The 22,754-nt window shown below is 43.4% G+C and overlaps 1 protein-coding gene across 8 annotated transcripts in view; it reads right to left on the reverse strand.

Moving 5' to 3' along the window:
• TNC (tenascin C) overlaps nucleotides 1–21,706 on the reverse strand; it is an 86,686-nt gene extending 64,980 nt beyond the window's left edge. For 5 of the 8 annotated variants that reach the window (XM_070430782.1, XM_070430780.1, XM_070430783.1 and 2 more), the window contains exon 1: nucleotides 21,506–21,706. The gene's annotated coding sequence lies outside the window, so the exon portion shown is untranslated. The remainder of the gene's footprint in view (nucleotides 1–21,505) is intronic. The other 3 variants (XM_070430784.1, XM_070430785.1, XM_070430786.1) reach the window with 2 other exon arrangements.
• Nucleotides 21,707–22,754: the final 1,048 nt, after the last annotated feature.

Genomic DNA, 22,754 nt, shown 5'->3' on the forward strand with positions numbered 1-22,754 from the left:
GTATTTAGGTTAGACATGAAGGATCACATTCTGACAGGAGGGCTTTTAAAATTTGAGAATGAACAACTTATTTCATAGAGACTCTTTAAAAAGCACAAGCAGATTCTTATCTTTATATGAAGTGATCAGGCAATGGAGAGTCTGGAAAATATCTTGTAGGAGACAGAAGTGTGGAGCTGTGTGTCCATCCTATAGCTGGAAGAACTAACATTGAGAGGAACAGGGTTACCATGCCTAAATCCTGTGGGAGCAGGAGCTGGTTTGTCCTTTGTGGCCCCAAAGGACAGAACAAGTGCTGATGTGTATGTATGTAGATGGTGCAGAGGAGGGTTGGTTACTAAAAGTCACATTTCAGCACAACAGGAGAAACATTTTTCTAGTTGGAAATATCCAGTCGAACAATCTCCTTTGAGAGTATAGCAAGCTCCAAGGTGCTGGAATAGTGGTGAAGAGCACAGGCTTTGTAGACACACTGTCTTGGGTTTTAGTCAGTGTTCAACCACCTCCTCTTCCATGAGTGAGGTATTATCTACCACCGTAAGCCAGAGTCCTGTCATCAGTAAAGTGTGATATGAGTGTCCTCATAGGACTGTTGTGAAAAGTGCGTGAGATAACGTGAGTAATGGGAATGGTATAGTGCTTGGCAGCAGCAAGAGCTCAATAAAAGAAGCCTTGCAGTAAAAAAATATGGGCTTCACTTAACATTTTTTCCAGGATTTTCTTTCTCCCAACTCTTGAAACTTCTTTGGCATATGCGGATTTGTTTTTTTAAGCAAGGATAAGAGTTCTGCAATGAAGTAAAGTCTTCTCTCTCTACCCTAGAATATTTTTTTTTTCTCTTTCTCTCCTCCCACCTCTACCTCTATCCAACTACCTACCTACATACCTATCTTTAATGGCGAGATTTAAAGATTTCGTGAGTCAATGTTTGCAAAGGAAGGCAGCAGGAAGAGAGACAGCCTTTGGATGGGCTCAATACATAGATTGTTGAGGTCACATATCCAGGACAACGTGGCTGTGTCTGAGCCATGCAAGCTGCCTTGCTTTGTACGCCATCTCAGCATATATGCCGAATGCAGAAACATACACATGTGCACCAGACTTGCCTTCTATCTTTATCTAAAGAAAATTTTAGAGCCAAATGAACTGCTGTTACTTGTTTCTGTGAAACTCTTTAGGTGTCTCCTTTCACATTAACTACTTAAAACATAATCTGAAGGGAAGAAAATCTACCATAAAAATTTCCCCATGAGAGAAAAGACTTAAGAAGAGGTAGAAAACTGATCGAGAACTGTACTGTCCAATATGGCAGCCACTAGCCACAAGTGGTTATTAAAATCATAATGAATTGAAATTAAATACAATGAAAAATTCCATCCTCAGTTGTACCCCCCAGATTTCAAATGCTTAATAGTAACATGGCTCGTGTCTACAATATCAGACACTTCAGATAAAGAGCATTTCCACCATTACAGCAAGTTCCACTGAGCGGTACCGGTTTAGAGGGCTGCTTGGTGATATTAAGCCCTTGGTACAACTGAGGCTCAGAGAGGTCAGAGTGTCTTTAAGAAAGTTAGGTTGCTGTTAAATCTCCTGTCTAAAGAAAACGGGGGGAATACCTCAGATAGAGGTGCCAGGAGACTAGGGAGTTCCTTTGAGTAACTCACCTAAACACAAGCAAATATGTATGTGCACTGTAATTTCCACATGTTACATGTTCAAACATATCCAGGTACAGGTGAGGAATGGTCTTTATGGCTATGGTCCTCAAATCTGAAGGAACATCCACCTTGCCCCAGGTCAGCATCCTCCTCCCTCTTCCTATCCTTGGAATAGGACATTTTCTTCTCTTTCTCTCTGTATACCTTAAAGCTCCAAGTTCTACAGGAGATTCTTCTCCTCAAATCAAACTCAACATAAGCTGCTCTTTATACCACTTTGGCCACACGCATCATCTGGTCCTGCCCTGCCTCACCCTTTTCTTGGGAGCTGATAGAGCTTGTAAAAGATAAACTCAGGATTCTCCTTCTTCTGTTGACCCTGAACTACTTTGTTCCAGGGTTTTTAAAGGAACTGAGGCCATTTCCTTTAGAAGTCTAAAAAATTTGTTGATGAGCAGCTGGATGTGGAAGAAACAGCCTTGTCTCTGGGAGAACTAGACCTGTGTTAGAATCCAGCTCTTCCACTTAGTAGCTGCTACCTGAGTCTCACTTGCCTCATCTCATACATGGTTATACATATGTCTAGTTCATGGTTTTGTGGAGGATGGGATAAAATGAGAAGATGTATATTAAGCTACTAACACAGTGCCTGACACACAGTAGGTACTCAATATATGGTAGCTAATGCTAATAGAAGCGGTAATAATAACACTTATTAATTCGAGAATAGAACATAGAGGAAACTGCATATAGAGGGATGGAAGAATCAGGGAGATACATCACGACTACAATAATAATTTAATAGGTAACTAAAGGGATTGACAACCTAAGCCTATTAAAGTTCAGAGTGGAGGGAGGCTACATCCTTTTGAGGTACTCAAGAAAGTCACCTCAAAAGAGATGGACCTGAAGGATGGGTGAGATTCTAAAACACAGATGGATAACACTGCAGTAGGTGTACTGTGAAGCCTGCAGAAGTCTAGAAAGAGGGAACTGCATGAGAAAAGGCAATGGAGTTGGAAGAAGATGACAGTAATAACAGTTCCTCTTTGTGGATGCCTGACAAGGCAAAGCTCAAATAACATTATGGGATGCCTCTGGGGTGTAAAATACACCTGGGGAGTGGAAAGGAGAGAGCACACGAGTCAGGAGAGCCAAGCAAGGAGGACACGGGGTCTCTCTAAGGCTAGGTGCCTAATTGCTCATAGTGTTGTCTGTTGAAAAAAACCATAGGCTTCTGTATTTACTTCCTTGGTCTCCAAAGACCTGTCACATTTATGGTGCTTATTCCCTGCAAAAAATAATAAAAACTATATAAAAACAATGTTATAGTTAAAGATTTTAGAGGGTGGGTAAATGGTGCTAAAGTATTAGGACTTCATTACTGAAGATAAACATTAGTTCTTGCTTCATTTTTTGGTATTAGATGCTGCCAGTGTAGGATGATTCTCCAGATTTTGGCATTATAAATTTTTATTCAGAACATTACTCTTAAGTTCCTTCATTTAACCGGGAAACCACAGTCAATATCATGGCAACCATATTCCAGGGGCTTGTGGGTTAATAATTTTATACTTTAAGATGCCTCTTGGCTTGTTATCAAATCCCCTTCTCCCCCAGTAGAGCTGTTTTGGTAGCTAATCTTTAGAAGCAGCATGGAATAAACTAAGGGTTATTTTTAGGCACCTCACCACAGGACAAAGACCATTGCTAGTTTAAGGAATCAACTACCTTTGGATTTTTCCTTAGTCACAGCTGGAGAATAAACAATTTCATTTTTAGATAAAGATAAAACTTCCAACAAGCTAGCATCATATTTCAGAATTAGTAACTGGTCACTTCATTTTTAGTAGCTCAAAGAATATATTTATCTTGTTGATTTAGGCACGAAAGTGAAATATCCTAGGTTTAGGGGAACAAGGATGATTCTCAGTTTAGCAATTCAAATGAATCTCTTTCCACATCATTTTGGCAACGCATGAGACGGCTCACACCAAGAGAATTTTGTGTGTGTGCACAGCCAGTTAAGCACGGAGTGGCTTACACGGCATTCTTAAAGGTTCTAGAAATTCCTCACCCTCCGTTCTTCCCAACATTCATAAATTCCTATTGGCATGTGTCAGGAAGAGAGAGGAGCCAGGAAAGAGCCTTCAGTGTGGATTTTTTTTCCTAAGGATATCTGATCTTTATAGTTGACTGAGTCCAGCACAACCTTCATCTTAAAAGAATTGAGAAAACTCTGATTGCCAAACCCAAATGCTTCCAGGCCCTAGGTGTTCGAGTCAAAAGCATGCATCCATTTAGGTAACACGGTGGCTTAACTGATGCCCAGTTAGGATGCTAGTGGAGCCAACAATCTTCCCAGAAAGCTGAGGATGAGTTTATTTTAAAAAATCATTCATTCTTGCATTCAACAGAGATGAGTTGAGTAAGTGCTCAGACCAGGCTGTGAGGTGTATGTGCTCTCAGTGAGTCCAGAAAGGAAACAGATACGCGAACAAACGTTTATAGGGAAGAATGATAAATGCTACCATGGACAAGTATCCTAGGACATCTGCACAATGTTTGAGAACATCTGCTCTAGAGTCAGTCAAATACTGTCAGATCCTGGTTCTGCCATATGCTGTGAGTTTGAACCATACAGAATTGCCCTTTTTGTAGGTAAAAAATGGTCGAATAGGAGTAACTTCATATGGCTCAATCCAGAGGCTACCTAACACTGCCTCTCTGAACCTCAATTTTCTTATTTGTAAAGTGATAACACTAATATCCACCCCACAAAAGAGTTCTATCAACTGAAAGTGAGAAGAATTAGATTATACATGGAAATGCTTAGGACAGTGCCTAACTGGTATATGTTGCTTTGTGTGAAGGGTAGTGTCTTTTGTTTGGAGAAGGCAGTGACTCAAGGTTGTGCTGGACTCAGTCCACTATAAAGATCAGATGTCCTAGGAATTATTAAGGGAGTATGGGGAGACCCTAAAGGCCAGGGATACTCTAAAACCCTTGGGAGAGAAAGCAAGCTATGGCCATAGTCTTGGCCTCCTCCTAGCCTATCTATTCTACTTCAGTAGCAAGACAGGCACACCCATGAGCCTGGGTGGAGCCCTTTTCAGGGAGGTTAGTACCGGCCAAGAGGCCGTGCTGCTCCTGGGCTGGCTGTCCACGCTGCTCAGCCAGGCTTTCTCCAGAACAGGCTGTTGTGATTTTTAATCTTCCAAGACATTGCTCCTGACGGGAAACATTTGGCTCAGATTTGCAACACTTTCCACAGACATGGGCAAACATCAGATTAAAGAATTAAAATGAGACTTGAGCAGGGCTTAGGCGCAACTGTAAGTTCACTGACTCCAGGAGTGGCCCATCTGTGCCCCGCCCGGCCCCCCCGCATTTGCCTCTAGTGTGCATGGCAGAATGATATGAGGCAGTTTCTTTCTAATCATTACCCACGTACTTCTGTGGAGCCCACTTCAGAATTGCTCAGTGTATCACTTCAGGCAGCCATGTCCAACTCAGTAGATGGAGTACACGACATGAAGGAGAGAAACAGAACTGAAATGCCCAGAAAGGGCCACCAGCTAATTAGTGGTAAAGCTGATATTAAACCCACAGGTACTGCCTCTTGATTTAGAAATTTGATTGAGGTTTCTCTCTTTCCCCAGATTACTGGGAGAACTTCAAAATTAACTGCATATGAAAGGTTTCTAGTAATTCTTAGTCTGTGATCAATTTAATGGTCTCCAGAGAGAAATGTGAGCAATGGGATTTTGGAGAACATCTGTGTTAAGAGATTTCCAGATTTCTTGCTCCTGTAATATTTCTTCAATTTTCCAGTCATCATCCATCCCCTCCATCTATATCTCCATCCATTCATCTATGTAACTACCCATCTTTTCAGTACATATTTATCAAATAACCTACCAGGTGCCAAGCCCTGTGTTAAGTATGAGGGATACAAAAATGAAGAAGATAGGCATGTTCCCTATGATCATAAAGCTTACAGTTTCCTCCTAAAAATGAAATACTGGTAGATTTTAAATGGATGTATTGTGGATTTAATATTTGTGATATTCTTAAGGATCACTGTAGATTGAGAACACGGTGCATGCTTCCAAGCCACCAGCAAGAGTAAAAATGTTAAGTTTCCTTTAAGAACTGCTTGCTGTTTACTTACTATGTGCTGCACAATGTGCTGGGTGCTGGGGAGACTGGGTTAGTAAGGACCGGTTCTCTGACTCCAGAAATCTCAGAAACTAGAACATACACAAGCAAGTTTCAGCAGTGCTGGTCGGAATGACCAGAGTCCGTGCTGAACATTTTAAATCTCCAATTTCAGATTCTCACACAATGATAGGAAGCGGTAGCTTCTCATTCTGCAGATGAGAAAACTGAGGTGTGGAATAATTAAGTGGCTTGTGCACGTTCAGAGTTGGGATTTGAATGCGGGTCCATCTGAGTCCAAAATAAACGCACTTAACCACTATGTTACATGGCCGTCAGTGCTGGAGGGCCAAGGCAAGGAGCTATGGTTTGAGGCCAGAGGCAAGCTCTATCCATAGGACTTCCAAACACCTGGCTCAAAAGGAGAATACTATGAATTCCCTGGAATTAGGGACTTACGGTGTCTGTAGCTGGTGGGTGCTGAAGAGAGAAAGCATGCCGAGGGACACCTGGAGATACTGTTACATTTCAGTTATCACTGGGAGAAGATTCCAGATGCCCTGAAGGCTGTTAGAAAGCCCTTTTGACATCTCTGAATGGACAAATCTGTCCTTCAAGATAAAGCTAAAAATATTATTATTAGAAGTTTTTACAGGTAACATTTCCCTCTTCTGAATTTTTCAGAATACTTGATGTGGTATTTCTATCATATGCCATTCTGAAAATGATTGGGGTAGCTTTATTATGGATGTCTATCTTCCTCTTTTAGAGCAAGAAGCAAATTGTATCTTGTATTTATGTTGACTCTGAGCAGTTAGTGTGTGTGCAGTTAGCCCTTCTATAGTTAGAATGCACACAGTTAGACTATTTGTAGACTGTAAATTCCACAAATATACGAACTATATCTGAGTCATTTATCTCTAAATACCCAATACCAAGCATGGTGTCTAGAACATAGTAAACGCACAACATATTGATATAGAATAAAATAAAGTTGAATATATTTCTTGATTTCATATACAGCAGGTACTCATACTGATGAAATAAATGAACACATCCTCATATTTTCCTGAAGGCCTTCGTATAATAATTCTCCTGTGGTCTGTTCTAAGGCAAGATACATCAAGGAATTCATCATAGCCGCACTCCTGGAATTAGTTCATTTTTATTCCTTCAGCTATTCGGTAACTATGTGCTATGTGCCAGACACCCCTCTAAACACAGGGGTTATGAAAGTAGCCAGGAAAAGGCTCCTTCCCATGGGATTCTAGTCAACATCCCAAGGGTTCCTGAGCTCTGAGCCACCGTTCTGACAATCGCTCGGGTGATGTTGGGCAAGTCACAGCCACTCTCTTGTAAAATAAGCAAGGGTGTGTGGCTCCAATTCTAGCATCCCTTTGGTTCTAATTACCTATGGTCCATTGCTAATTCAGCAATATTTCTGCCCAACTTAATTTTGGTTGTTATTTTATTCTTTTTTAATCCTTCCATGAGGACATGTTTTCATTGATTTTTAAGGGATCCAACCCAACCCACAACTTGGGTATGTGTCCTAATCTGGAATTGAACCTGTGACCTTTTGGTGTACAGGTGTACAGGATGACGCTCCAACCACTGAGCAACACCAGCCAGGGCTTGGTTTTTATTTTAGATCCAAGTCAAATGGCCAATACTTAGTACAACACTTCCCAAATACTGTGTTATTTATTTAGTTATTTGACTTAAGCATAGGTGGTGCTTCGTGGCTTCCTCTCTCCCATCCTCCTAACAGAAGTTTCATTACCAACCAAATTAAGCCCAAATCTCAATCCATAAAATATTTCCACCCAGACACAATACTGAGGTTCCTATTTGTGGCTTAGTATACCTAAGAAAAGCTCAGATGAAATATGACTAGGTCCATTGATACATTCAGACCACAAACTGCCCTGGTATGGTCTGGTTTTAATTTTTGAAATAAAAATTCTGCAGAGCACTTGCTTTTCCTCTTCTATTTCTTGCCTAGACAGAAAAGAAAATAAAAAATGGTCTGACCAAGTGGCAGCAACATAGATTCTTAAAAAAAAGCTTCAAAAATACATTTGCATTCATTTCCCAATGGAAAAATGGCCTCCTCTGTTTTGGCCTTCATCCAGAATAAGAAATCTGGTTGACTCTTTCACAGTATTGGAAAGTGGTTTTGAGCTCTTCAACCATGGTTAAAATTAAAGAGATTTATCTAGGTAGAACAGGTTCTAGGTGGACACGTAACTCTAAACTTGAGAATTTCTGAAAACGGCTCTGACACAATGGCCTATGTCAGCTATAATCAGCCATCCAATGACAAAGATACAGCCTCGCAAAGCCTCGAAAAGCCTGAAGGAGGCACTGTGATGGGAGAGAGAACATAGTTTTCTCAGTCAGGAGGACCTGAGTTCAAATTCTGTTTACCTGCTTGGGAACCTGAGACAAAGTCCTATAATTTTTCCGAACTGTGGCTTCTTCACATTTAAAATAGAGCTCTTTGCAGGCTTATTAATAAAAGCCTGAATATTAATACTAAATGCTAACTAAATGTTAACACCTAGTCTCCTTTTCTCTCCTTTCCTTTGTGTCCTCCCCTATGAGGAATCTCCATAACATGGTTTATATCTTTAAAAATAGACCATGATATTGTAGAAGTTCATGAATTGGTGAAGAGGTTGAATTGGTTTGGGATGACAATTCAGTTTTCGTTCATATATCCACTTCAGCTAGCTGATGTGGTTCCCAGAACTGCCTTGAGAAGGATTCTGTGGCCATGTTTGGACTCAAGGGGAAAAATACTGTGATGGATTAGCAATGTCTGCCATGGGTATGGAATGGGGGGAGTGTTGATATGCATGCCAAATATTTGGCACAGTGAAACTAGATAGCTTTGGCAGTCTTTTCCAGCTCAACGTGCTAATATTCAAATGAATGGAATGCTGCTTGACTGAGGCCTGTGTCCCTGGGTTGGAGGGAGCCAAGGGCAGTCATTGACAATTATAAAAGCCTGTCTGAATCACGTTCAATAAAGTTTGATGCATTTTGATAAATGTTGACTCCCCAAATGGAAATGTGCCTCTAAGACTGGACTTCCAGGGACAACTAAGACTACTCCAGACACACTTTCATCACCTACTTTATTTCTCAAAATGGGGTCATTTGAATGTTACCGTAAGAACTAACATCGATAGAAAACACCTATGTCAGGAACTGCTTTACCTGTCTTAAGTGGATTATCTCATGGAATCCTCCCCCAGATCTCTGAGGTAGCTGCCTTTATTTTTCTCAGTTTACAGATGAGGAAACTGAGGCTCACCCAGTTCATGGTCATGCATCTGGAAAGGGCAGTAGGGATTTAATTCTGGTGGATTGACTCATGAGTCAGTGACCCCATTCCTGCCCTTCAGCTTTGCTGTAGTCCTTTAATGATGTCAAAGGGTGGTTTTTCTGTGACTAAATTAGGACTAACTTCAAAAGGACCCAGTGGTCAGGGTCCAGAATAAATATTAGCCATGAAAAACCTTTATGACGTACAGAGAGAGCAGGAGGAGCTGCCCATGAGCCTGAAATATAGAGAAATTTCTAACCCTCGACTTTGATTGAATTTAGCTGTTCAAGCCACATTAACATGCTGACAGGTATTAATGCAAGGGGAAATTTTTTCTAATTAAACATTTTTGGCAACTGCTATTTTGAACCAAATGCTCTTTGAAACCAAGCAAATTACACAGCTTTTGAGGTTTCCCAGGGTTTTAAAGTGTTTGTGCTCCCTGGAAATCTCCAAGAAGGGGAGCATTTATAGAGTGTTTCCCAAACTCGGTTGTTTAGTATTTGAAGAACATCACTCTTAGACTCTTTATCTTTTCATTTCCTTATAAAGGATAGGGCAAAAGTGGGTTTACAGTTGTATGGAAAGTAGTATAATAATTAATAAATAATAATACAAGAATAGACTCCGTTTCACATACTCACAACGGTAAGACTACTTTTGTCCCACCCTGTGCAGGAGTAACGATATACCTATGAATGGTAAGGATTGAGGCTCTCTAGCAAGTTAAACTAAGATTGAGGCAAACAGTTTAACATTTATCCTGCGCCTGACACTTACCAAATGCCATTGAGTTGGGACATCATATAAAGCAAGATTCATTGTTCAGATTGAAGTAATATTTATGCGATAAGTATCAGAGGGAAATTCAACATCATTGATGAAAGTAGAGTTGTTAGATTCCTCAAATGGAACCTCATAGGAGAATGATGTTGGGGATTTGGGGTGTGCATGAGTATTTTTTTACATTTTTAACTTGAGGGGAGGCACAAAGCCAAGTGTACTATAATATCTGTGTCTTGGGCAAATCCTCAAAGCCCCAGGAAACAGCTTACTCTGCTTGAGTATGGCCTGGAGAGAGAGTGAGTAAGTGAGAGAAAGATAAAGTGAGAAGTAGCAGACAGGGGAGCTTAAACATCTCTACTTTCTGGAAAATTGGACCTCACGCTATGTACTATCTGAAAAAAAAAAAAAAAAAAAAAAAAAGCATGGGTTCCAAGAAATTAGCCTGAGGATTTAGAAGGTCAGACATTAGAACTTCTATTTTTTAAAGAAGGAACTTAGATGAACAAGTAAACAAGCAAATAACTAAGAAAAGGGGGGAATCCCCTTCTGGACAGGATCATTTAATTTAGCATATGACAGAAAAGTCAAGATATTTGGCCTGAGAGATAATGAGGGGCAAAATGGCATGAAAGATACAAATGAATAACTCTTCTAAGATTTTTCTACGCTACCTTCAGGTATAGAGTTTGGCATATATTTTTGGAGAGGGACTGACTAGATGAGTATTTCTATTTCAATCTCTCTCTCTCTCTCTCTCTCTCTCTCTCTATATATATATATATAATACCCACCTTGCTAGTTCTGTTGATTGAAAATTATGCATATAAATTTAGCACACTGACTGGCAGATATCAGTAAACTTTTTTCAAGTGACTGGATAGTAATGTTAGGCTTTCAGACAGATGGTCTCTGCCACAAATTCAATTTTCCCCTTGTAGAGAGAGTAGCCATAGACATGGCATAAATAAATGAGCACGGCTGTTCCAATTAAACTTTATTTACAAAAGTAGGCCATTACTCAATATATGGTGACCCGTGCTGGAATATAGGAGTTAATAAATGGCAACTAGTATTATAAAAACCAAATTTAGATTGAACTAGACAGGAAGGAAACTAACAGTTTGTTGCCAGGCTACTATATACCTGTTTTGTGCCAAGCCTTATGCTAGATGTTTCTGTTATAGATGCCATCAATTATCTTATCACTTATCGCGGCAACCTGGTGAGGTAGGTATTATGACTATTGAAAAGCCAAACTGATACTCTGGGAAGGTCAGCAACTGGCCTAAGAGACAGAGCCAGTTTTTGGACTTTGAACTACTACCAGGTTGACTCATCAAGCAACTCTGCAGTTTGTGTAAGGGGGAAAAATCAGCACTGTTTGATGAAATAAGAGCTCAGAGCCCCAGCAGACCCCCTCATCTTCTATTTCTTAGACCTTCAGCAGCAATCTGGTGGCTGTTCACACGTAGGCACTGAAATATTTGACCTCTGTCTTCCTTCCAGAGCCTCTGGCGGGAGTTAAGTTTTATACACTTCCCCTTTGGAGGGTGCTTAAGCCAAGGTGTACTGTTTGGTAATGCTTATTAGCTTCGAGGAAGATGTTGGCAAGTTTCTTTTGGCCTGAGATGGTGTTCCAGGGTCTGCTGAAGCCTGGCTATGCTCATTGATCATCTTAGCCAAAAAGAGTTGTTAATTAGGGTGACATCCTGCTTGTCTCTACCCCTAGAGCTAGTTTTCTTGTTCTGGGCATGCCTGTTTTGGCTCAAGTGGTTGGTTTGGCTGATTACTGTAGGTCTAGGTGAGGGGAGCAAATTCATAGTCCTTTTAAATTCTACAAAGCTTTGTGCTCCAGTTTAGAATGGACTGGACTATACTCCAAGATGTTTTTAGGTAGATGCCTGTAGGAAGAGGTGAAAAAAAGTTTGGGGATACTGGGTGAAACAAAGCTGAATAGATTAGCTGCTACAGGATTTCTCAGGTCGTGCATCCTTCTACCCAAAATCTCCCTTTGGCTTCTAATCACACACAAGAAAATCCTAACTCCTAGCCACTGCCCACAGAGCTCATTTCCTCCTTTCATTCAGATCTCTGCTCCAACGTCACCTCCATGTCCCACCCTGTCTAAGAGATCAACCTCACACCACCAGTCACTGCCCGTTCCCTTATTGTATTTTATATTCCTTCTTAGAAAATATCTACCTGAAATTGTACTATGAATTTATTTGATTAATTTTCATTGTCTACCTTCTTCCACCATAATGTAAACTCCACAAATAAGAGGATCTTGTTTTCTCCAACTCTTAGAACTATGTATTAGTGGACATATGAACTATGAATTTCCAAGAACAGGACCCAGTCTCAAGTATTCCTCAAACTCTTCTGGTCATAGAATACTTTTTAAGGTGCACCCTACAGAATACATTATTGCGAAATACTTTATTACTAAGAACCATTACAAAAACAAAGACAAACAAACATTCAAAAACAAAGACAAAAAAAAGTAAGTGCCAGTTTCTGTGCTAAGTAATGCACTGGCATTGCGTCACTTACCATCACCATAACCTTCTGAAGTAGGTGCTGCTATTTTTCATTTAATGCAGATGAGAAATATGAGACTCAGGGAAGTAACTTGGCCAAGATCACGTAACAAGCAGATAGCAAGCTCTTGAACCCAGAACTTTCTGATGCTAAAGCCTTACTCTTAGTTATTATCCAATCCTTCCCCTGGGCTGTGAATTTCTCCATATCCTAAGACAGAGAACTGTTTGTCTCCATTCCTTCCTTGAGCCCTTTCCTGCCTCCCACTAGTTGTAGGCTGACCCTTGTTATAACCTCCAGATTTTCCTATCTCCTGTGACTCAGCCTCAAATCCCCAGACGGGCCTCCTCTGTCCTTGGTACTGGTTTTACAAAACCCCAGGCAGTGCATGCTGTGATTCTGAGGGCCACCTCTGAAAGCAAGGACATTCCTTGAAGTCTGTGTCCCCAGGCTGTGCTGGCTTCCTCCTGTCATATGCTATGACATCACTCTGCAGGGTTGAGAAACTAGAGGGCAAAGTATGAAAGTCTGCTGAGGAAGGGGAAGTCCAAACCTGGGAAACAACAAGGACTGCTGTCTGCTATTGAGAATTAATTTTATTCTAGTTGAGCTCGGTTACAGATAAAATGGGTACAGATTCTCATTTCAAGAACTTCATTAGCAGGAGTCAACCTGTGAGCAGACAGGCAATTCCAGAATGACATGGTAATGATAGAGAAAAACAAGGGGGAAAGGGCGAAAGAATTAATCCTATATTTTAGCTTAATTACATTTGCTAATAGAGGAATAGGTTGGGGAGAAGGGCAATGAATCAGTTTCAGTTTGAGTCCCTTTGAATGTCATGCCTTTGAATAAAATACATTTGAAGTCCTTGCCTTGGAAGATTGTGCCCTGGGGTGATGTTTAAGAGGAAGCATGGTTCCCCAATGAACTATAACATTTAATGCAAAACACTTGGCTTCACCTTATAACTGTAAGAGAAGCTTAAACTAGACAGTTTTCCTTAGTGGCAGCCATATTATTGATTACTCATCATCAACAGAAGTACAGGGGGATAAATTTGTCATTGACGAGAAGTTATCAGAAATTAGTGACATTGGGAAGGCACTCTAAGATGGTTCCCAATGATACTGCCTCCTGCTCATCACATCTTGTGTCATTCTCTCTCCTTGAGTGTGGGATGGTCTAGTACAGTGATGGCGAACCAATGACACGCGTGTCAGAGGTGACACGCAAACTCATTTTTTTGGTTGATTTTTCTTTGTTAAATGGCATTTAAATATATAAAATAAATATCAAAAATATAAGTCTTGGTTTTACTATGGTTGCAAATATCAAAAAATTTCTATATGTGACACGGCACCAGAGTTAAGTTAGGGTTTTTCAAAATGCTGACACGCCGAGCTCAAAAGGTTCACCATCACTGGCCTAGTGGCTTGCTTGTGACCAATATAATATGGCTAAGGTGATGGGATGTCACTTGCACTATTAGGCTACACAAGATTGTGATGTCTGTTTTGCTGACAGGCTCTCTGGCTTTGATGAAGCAAATGTCAACATTGGAGACACCCAGGTGGAAGGAAGTGAGAGTGGCCTTGGGCCAACAGCCAGCAAGGACCTGAAGCCCTCAATCCAACAGCCCTGGAGGAACTGAGTCCAGCCAACAGCCACCTGAGTGAGCTTAGAAGCGAACCTTCAGACATGACCTCAACCCTGGCCAACCCTGTGATGGTAGCCTTGTGAGAGACCCCGAGATAGAAGACCCATCTAAGCTGAGCATGGAATCCTGACCTATAGAAACCATAACACAAGAAATGTGTGTTGTTTGTTCGAAATAGATAACGAATACAGAGGACTCCTTGCTCCATGTATGCCAAAGAGTAAAACTTAATTTTTCCCTTTTAAACGATGTATTAACTCTGACACTTTTTATATTGTCTCTGGCTTCCAAGAGCAAGAGTCAAAGGAACTACAATTCGGTCCTGACCCTGTTGCCAACTGGCATGAAATCTTAGATTTTTTCCCCTCTGTGGGTCTCAGTTTCACTATCTTTAAAGTGAAGGGAATAAACTAGGCCACCAATTCACAAAACCTCTTATTTTTTTTGGTCACAGAACTCTCATTAAATGACATTTCACAAGGAAGCTCAGTGTGCAAAACAGATAAAAGTGGTGGTGTTTTAGTTGAAATAAGGTTGAGAGCAGCCCCGGCCTTTTGAAAAAAAGTAAGTTTTTAATTATTTCAGAGAGGGAGAGAGAGAAATACCAGTGAAGAGAGAGAACCACTGATCAGCCGCCTCCTACACCCCCCTACTGGGTGAGGATCGAGCCCACAACCCAGGCCCTGACTGGGAATCAAACCGTAACCTCTTGGTTCATGGGTTGATGCTCAACCACTAAGCAAGTCTGGCCAGCCTACCCTCAGCCGTTACAACCAGTGGCCAAGCCCCTGGCTTGGAGATTACTGAGCCCTCTTGGTTTCAATATTCTATGCATTTTAGGGAGACTTTTTTGTTTTGTTTATTTTCTAACAACTTACACCTAGAGGTTAGATCACTGTTCTGTGACATCTCTGTATTGTTTGTTAGACAGCAATAGATAACGAATACAGAGGACTCCTTGGTTCCATATATGCCGAAGCCATCTCTGTGACCATCCCAGGGCCCAGGGCATAAGTACTCAGAGGGCAGGCCACTTCAGAAGAACTCAAGGTGTACCTGCTTAAGGTGGTTTTCTCTCTGAACCCATGTGGGGGCTGAGTGTTGACCGCCCCTCCCCCCCGGAATTGTTTCAAAGATCCCTTGTCCACCTAAAGTCCACCACCAGCAACTCTCTTAGTTGTGCTAAGTATTTGCCCTCGGTACAGAACTAACCTTTAAAAATGTAAATGGTAGATTTATGATGAGTAGGCAGTGATTTGCTTGTGAAGGCGGAAGAGTCCACAAGATTTGGTGTATGGAAGGGTAGTAAAAAATGTGGAAAGGGTAACAGAATTAATCCTAGATTTTAGCTTCATTACATTTGCTAATAGAGGAATAGGTTGGGGAGAAGGGCAATGAATGTGCTTCTGATTTGGGGGTTATGGGGACATGGGTCTGGCTCCATCCCTCTGAGTCCTAGAACTCAGGGGATAAAGACCTGTCTCATGGATGTACTTGACCTCAATGGCATGCAGTCGGGTGGAGGGGGAGCCCTTCATCAGTTGTGATACCTGGGGTCACTGGGGGAAGCAGAGAACTCTGCAGGAACCGGAAAGCAGGTGCGTACACCAGCCTGCCAGGCACACCCATCTCACTCAGGCTGTACTTGATGTGCGTCCATGCTCCAGGTCTCAGGACAGTGGGAGGGATGAGGTGTGCATCAGGCTTCATTCTCCTACAGCTCAGAGCTCAGGAGAGGAAGCATATTACATCAGAAACCATACACTATACTGAGTGTCTACAGGAAGTGAAACCTGAAGGAGGAAGTTAGAGATCCCAACAGTGGCAACCCTGCGGAAGAGAACACGAGGGCCGGGAAGACAAGAGTTGGACTCTTCCTCAGCTTTGCTGTGTCTAGCCCTCTCTGGTGTCAGAAGATGAATTATGGGCTGAGCATGATGTGCTTACCAGGCTGATTATAAACACTTGCTTGGGATTTGAAACTGGCTCTGAGTTCTGGCTCTAGCAATGACTATCTGTGTGATGCTGGGGAAGGAAGCTACTTAAACTTACAGCCTCAGGTTCCCGTGTCTGAATTGCTGGAAACAATAGTGCATGATTCAATGGCATAATGCTTGTAGAGTACTCAGTAAATATTGGCTATTACGATCATTCCCAAGGCCCCTCCTAGGAGAACTTTTTGGACACGTGCATGCAGAAGATAGTAGCAGCCAGTTCACCTCCTCCAGGGTCAGAGTTGATCAGCAGTTAATTCTAAAGCAAACTGTCTACTCAGAGCTTAGGAAATACCTCTGGCTCTTGACATAGGGTGTTTGGAGAGGGCTCAAGGGCCAACCAAACCTATTTGGGTTACTACAGCTACATCATGAAGGATCTGTGAATTGCAGGAAATTTAAAAAATCTGAGCTAAGTTGGCATGAAATAATTTTTATCATTTCCATTAACAAATACACTAAAATAGACATGGAAGGGATTTTCCATTCATGGTCTTATTTCAACAAGAGCATTTCCATTTTATCCAATGGTGGAGGATCAGAGGGATTACTTAAGCACTGAACTAGGTGGTTGCTAAAGTTCAGGAGAGACTGGAAGCATGAGACAAAGGAGAAGGAAACAGAGTAAGATTTCTGGGCTTAAGGGCATAACTGGGAGAGAGAGAGAGAGAGAGAGAGAGAGAGAGAGAGAGAAGAAAGGTCTGGTCCCAGGTTACAATCACGTAGGACACAGACTTTTCTCTTAAGTGAGGCCACTGCTGTTTTTGTCTTGGGTGACAATATTGCCTGGAGTTTGAGGGGGTTTTCCCCCTTGGAAAGGAGACTTCATCTAATGTTTCCCACATGTTGAAGGTGTTCATTCTAGCCTGGGATTAGATTCAAGGGGGTTCCCTGTCATGTCCTCAAAGTGAGAAGTGATTGAGTTTTTACCCTCCTCTCTGAGGCTACAAGGGAGTTTGTGGCTCAGAATCTACGGCCACTTCCTGATCCTCCCCGAGTTCACTGCCCCAAGGCTGCACACCAATTTGATTTTCTCTCCCCGTTAGCCCTTTTAAAACCAGGTCCTCAGTTCACCTGGCTGTCGAGAGGGTGCAGGTACAGGTACAGCTCTGCTTTCCCAGGCGGGGAGCTCCCACCTGTCCTGCATGGAAATGTGTGAGCATCTTTCTGCAATAAAAAATCAGTGGTAATGACCTCGTTGCTACCTCTAGAATCATTCTTCTCTCTCCCAGGGCTGAAATTTGAACTTTTCTGTTTCCAGGCAGAGAAGGGCCCCACTAAGGTTGACCTTTTCTGAGGGCCATGAAAAATGAGATATGCCGGGCCATTCCGTAAAATCAATAGACAGCAATGGGTTGGGGGCTTCTCTACCGCTTGGCCAATCACTGGGAGACACTGCTTAAGGTTCTGTAAGAGGTAAGCCCGGCCTGCCTTCATGGGAAAGGCAGCACAGTGGAAAGAATGGGAGGGCTTTAGCCAGAAGGCTTGGGTTCAAAGCCAACTCCGCTCCTCACTTATGGAAAACCCTCGGATGAGTCACTTAACTTCCTTGAGCCTCGACTTTTTTTGGCCATAAAATGGAGCTAGTCATTCATAACTTTCAGTATTAGAGTGAGAATTATGAGAAACCACAGTCAAACCCTTCTATCACACATGCAATATATAACCTTCAACATTAACCATTTTGAGTGTGTGTGTACTTTACCATCACAAAGAGATTGTGCATTAAGAGTCAACTAAATGTTACCTGCTTTTCAAACGGACACGATTTAGCGTGGAGGGACTTGTGCTTGAAGCCAGATGGATACGTTTCCCTATAAGAAAGCATGGATGTGCCACGGCCGAACGGCTCAGTTGGTTGGAGTGTCGTCCACACACCAGAGGTGTTTGGGTTGGATTCCATGTTGGGGCACCTATCTAGGTTTTGGATTCCATCCTCGGGCGGGGGTATATGGGCAGCATCCAACTGATGTTTCTCTCTCTCATCAATGTTTCCCCCTCTTTCTCTCTCCCCTTCTCTCTCTCTAAAAACATATCCTAGGGTAAGAATAAAAAAAAAAAAAAGGAAGCATGGGTGTATGTCTATAGAAATCAAGGGGCATGGGTGTGTGTCTACAGAAATCAAGGGGCAGGAGAGAATGGGCGTTCTGAGTTCTCTGTGAGCATTAGAAAGGGTAGGATTAAGAGGGACGTGTTTTTCATTCTGTCAGCTTGAATTCCCTTTCCAAATTCCATTCTGGTTATATGATCAGGCTACCACTGAATTTATGGGTTGCCACAGTCTGGCTGGAGGGGCAGATTTAGTCAGAAAGAAAGTTTATTTCTTCTAAAGGTAGCTCAAGAAGCAGCAGCATTTGGCATGTACACAGTGGAATGTGCTTCTGATTTGGGGGTTATGGGGACATGGGTCTGGCTCCATCCCTCGGAGTCCTAGAACTCAGGAAAATGGTCTCATTCTCTTTGCTTTTGAAGCCATGTCTCTAATAGGTATGGTCCATTTCTCAGGGACATGTGGCTGCTTAGTGAGATGATGTATGCAAAGGGCCTATAGATTATCATTACATTAATTAAAGCGATCATCCTTCTTGTCTGATCGCTGTGGCTAGGACTTCCGCACTGTGTTGCTAAGAGTGGTGAAAGCAGACATCCTTGCCTTGTTTCTGATCTTAAGGGAAATGCTTTTAGTTTTTGCCCATTGAGTATGATGTTGGCTGTGTGTCTGTCATATATGGCCTTTATTACGCTGAGAAGAAAATAGAAACAGAGGCATGGATGCATGCAACACACTGACAGCTGTCGGAGAGGAGAGGGGAGGGAAGAACTGGGTGAAAGAAGAAGGGATTGGTCAAAGAACATTCATACATAACCCATAGGCACAGACAACGGTGTGGTGATGCCCAAGGGAAGGGGGGCGGGGCGTTGGCAGAGGTGGGCAAAGGGGGGGATGGGAACATCTGTAATAGTTTCACAATAAAAGTAAGGTAAGAAAATCATCCCTTTAGCATTTTGTACTTCCCACACATATTCTTGTCTACTGTACTACCTAGGAAATTGCTCCGACTTCCATTAGAGGTGGAACTCGGAGAGGCACAGATCCTTGCCAAAGCGAAAAATTGCAGCCTAGATGCACACCACCTGGCTTCATTGCGTTTACCTGTGTGTTCTGTGTTCAAGGTTCTATGGAAATGTCCCAGAGGCTGAGAGCAACAAGGTGAGTACTGGACCCTCCACCCCCATTTCAACCCCATCAGCCCCACATTTCCCTGCTAGATATTGGGGTTTTGCCCTCAATTTCATTTAATGAATATGAAAACCATTGTCTGAGAACAATTAGTCTTGGATAAGTCCCTGTAAACAATTAAACCAAGAAAAGCCTCCGTTTATTGAGCTCTTACTATGTGCCAGGTACTGTGCCAAGAATTTGCCATATATGATCTCATCTGAGTTCTGTGAGGTTAAGATCGGCATCCTCTTTATACGGATGACAAAGCTGAGGGCTGACAGGTCAGTGACGTCTTGGGGGTTGCGGAGATAGTGGGAGATGAGATAGGGAAACTAGGTATTTCAAACAAAGCATTAAAAAACACACTTTAACAACTAAGTTTAGCAGCACCCCTCTCAATCTTTACCTACATTCTGTTTAGGCAAATCAGAGAATATTCATCTTGTGCACCCTGTTCTTCCCCCAAACATGTCACGTCACCTCATCACATCTCACAGGGTCGAAGTGCACTCACATCTATTGCAAAGGGCTCCGATACACCCTATGCCAGCAAACTTTCCACGGGTTCCTTAGCACGGGACAAACCTTCCCCAGCCCTGAGCTGGACTTGTCATATTGCAGGACAAGGCAGAAAGCAGGCTGGGGTGGGCAGCAGGTCTTATTTCTAAAGCACATATGGGAAAGCTCCATAAAAAGCGGGGGTGGGGGGTGGGGGGAGAAGTCCACAAAACCTGAGAAAGAAGTATTCATTCTTCAAGCGGGGCTCTCGCCTGCTCTCCCTCTGGACAGAAAGCATTTCCAAAGAGTCCCCCGGCAGCATCGTGCTTTATGGCTGACAGCTTTAGAATCTGCAAAGGCCCGAACTCAAAACCCGGCACATTCTGGAGTCAGAACCCAGCATTTCTATCAGCCCCAGGCGGCTCCATTTTCTCCCAACCTGTGCCAACACAGCCTCCTGCTTGTAAAATACAGCCAAGACTCCGACCTGCCAGCCTAGCGAGACACCTCAGACCTGGCAAGATAAAATGCCAGGGAGTGGGACAGGCGGGTGAGGAACGCACGAGAAGCAATCCAAGGTTGGCCAAGTGCCCCTTTTAACCTCCAAGGTGAGGGCAGTTTTGGGAAAAGCCAATGATTATCCAAACTTCCAGTTACTGAGCAATCACTCCTTTTCTCTTCATAATGACAACAGAAGTTATCCTGCCCATTTTAGAGAAGTAGAAACCGAGGCTCAAAGAGGTTATGTACTTTCTACAAGGTCACACATGGGGTGGTGGTGGGGATACGAAAGGGATCCCCTACAGCACCAATGAGAGAGAGGAAGCCCTGTGTTCTTTCCAGTCAGCCAGGGAAGTAGAGCTCCCCTGATCCTGGGGGAGAATTTGTCTCTTAGGGCTTTCTCTACAGAGAAATCAGGAGGGAGAGGTGATTCTAAGAAGATATGGCATTCTGCTGGCTCTAAGCACCCTGAACATGCCCATGTGCCCAGCCCAAGGACCAGTGGATCAGGAGGCATCCGCAGGGAGTCCCCACCCTTCACAACAGGGGTGTCCAGCTCTCTGGTCCCAGAGCCTGTAGCTGTCTGGTCACCTGGCCCTAGGAGTCACCTTGTGGCTCCTGTCCCCAGCGCTCACCCCTTCCTCTGTCTGACCTCAGGGTGGATGTTGTGGAATGAGGGGGTGATACAAAAGGGAAAGCTGTAAGGTAAGGGCTGTTTAGATGTAAACATGTATTGTTCTCTCCACAATCTTCTATCAATCCCCCCTATCCCATCCCAGTGTAACGCTATGAACAAACTTCAATTTGCAAACCAACTTCTCTAACCCGCCCAGAAACCTGCACAGGTGAATCAGCCAGGCAGGGAGTGAAGCGAAAGTTCTTATTTTCCCTCTGAAGAATGGCACAGATAAAAACTTTTTTTACCGAAAGTTCCTTCCATGTGTGACTACTCGTAGAACTAGGACAAACAGACGAAAGTTTACAGAAAACACCCCAGGTGCACCCAGATCAGAATAAATACCCCACGTTGCTAGCGGCGCAGAGAAAACAAAAGTTTTGTAATTATGAAAAATGCAACCCACTTGGTACCAGGAAGGCAAACAGTATGTCAAAATGATCTTTGGTGATGGGGCGAAACAGACTTACCTTTCGGAGCTGGAAACGACCTAGATTCTTGAATGAACCCGCTCCATGGAATGAGTGCCTGGAGGTGAGCAGCAGCGGGCTCCCAGGTGGCTGCCCCCAGAGTCCCCCCACCTCGCGCTGCCTTTGTTCCGAGGAGGGGCTGGCGTGTGTGCGCGGGAGAGCGTGGGACAGTAGGCGGCTGTGGCCAGTGCAGCCAGCTTTGGCTGGCTTATATAGCGAGCTCCTTCCTCTGTAATGGGACGCCTCGCCTCCAGACATCCTTTCCCACTTTTTCAGTTGGCGAATTAAAGGAACAGCCCTCCCAGCGGAGGAGCGGGGTTAGCTCATGAAAGAGCTCTCTGCCTGCTCTCTGCCAGGAAAAGAGCTCATTTGCATACAATTTATGGCGAAAGTAGGAATTCCTGCTTCCCTCCCTCCTGCCCCTGACTCAGAGCAGCTGGGAGTGATGTGTGCATTTTGCGTTGCTGCCCAAACGGGTTTTCTGATTGTGAGACAGAAGCCCAGGGAGGGAGAGGGAGCAGGAGCAGGAGCAGGGGTCTGGCTCTGTACCTCCGCGGGCGGGAAACGTGACTGTGAGGGGGCTCCCTGAGCTCTGGGCTCTGCGCAGCAGCTGCTCAGTGGCACCTCTGAGAAAGCAAATGTGTTCCTGGAAAGAGGAGATAAAGCCCTTCAGAAGCTGGGGAGGTTTGGGTTTCTCTGGGCCAGCGGAAAGATAGCCCAGGGTTAGTTCTCAGCAGGTGGAGACAGGGCCACAGCCCAGATCAGCCCCACATCTCCTCTGGGAGGCAGCCATGCCAGCTGCCTGGAGGCGGCATTGTCCCAGCCCCAGTGCCCCACAGGGGGCAGCTTTCTGATCCTGTGCACGCCCTGCGCCTGGTCCTGTCTTCTAAGCTGCAACTCCCGGGGAAAGTTCTCTGAGGCTTATTCTCAATGCTGAAAGGTGTTGGCCACAAACAAAAAGAAAAAAAAAAGTAATGTCTGGGGAAGAAAAAATGTCTCTATACCCTTCTAGGTTTTCTGCCCTGTTTTAGAATTAAATTGGCGTGAGATGGATTAACAGGAGGAAATAAAATTGAATTCTGTATGTATGGGGGCTCCATAAGAATATGAAGAGTCCCTAAATGGCCAGGCAGTGGGGCTTGCGTGCCTCTGAAGGAAGAAGGGGCAGACGTGGGGCTGCAAAGGGGAGGAAAGCAGATCACATGAAGATGACAAAACAAATATTTGCTGGCGCCCAGAGACAAGGGGA

The sequence above is a fragment of the Myotis yumanensis genome, unplaced genomic scaffold, assembly GCF_028538775.1.
Source record: "Myotis yumanensis isolate MYYU_CA2020_CCGP unplaced genomic scaffold, mMyoYum1.0.hap1 SCAF_12, whole genome shotgun sequence".
Lineage (NCBI taxonomy): Eukaryota > Metazoa > Chordata > Mammalia > Chiroptera > Vespertilionidae > Myotis > Myotis yumanensis.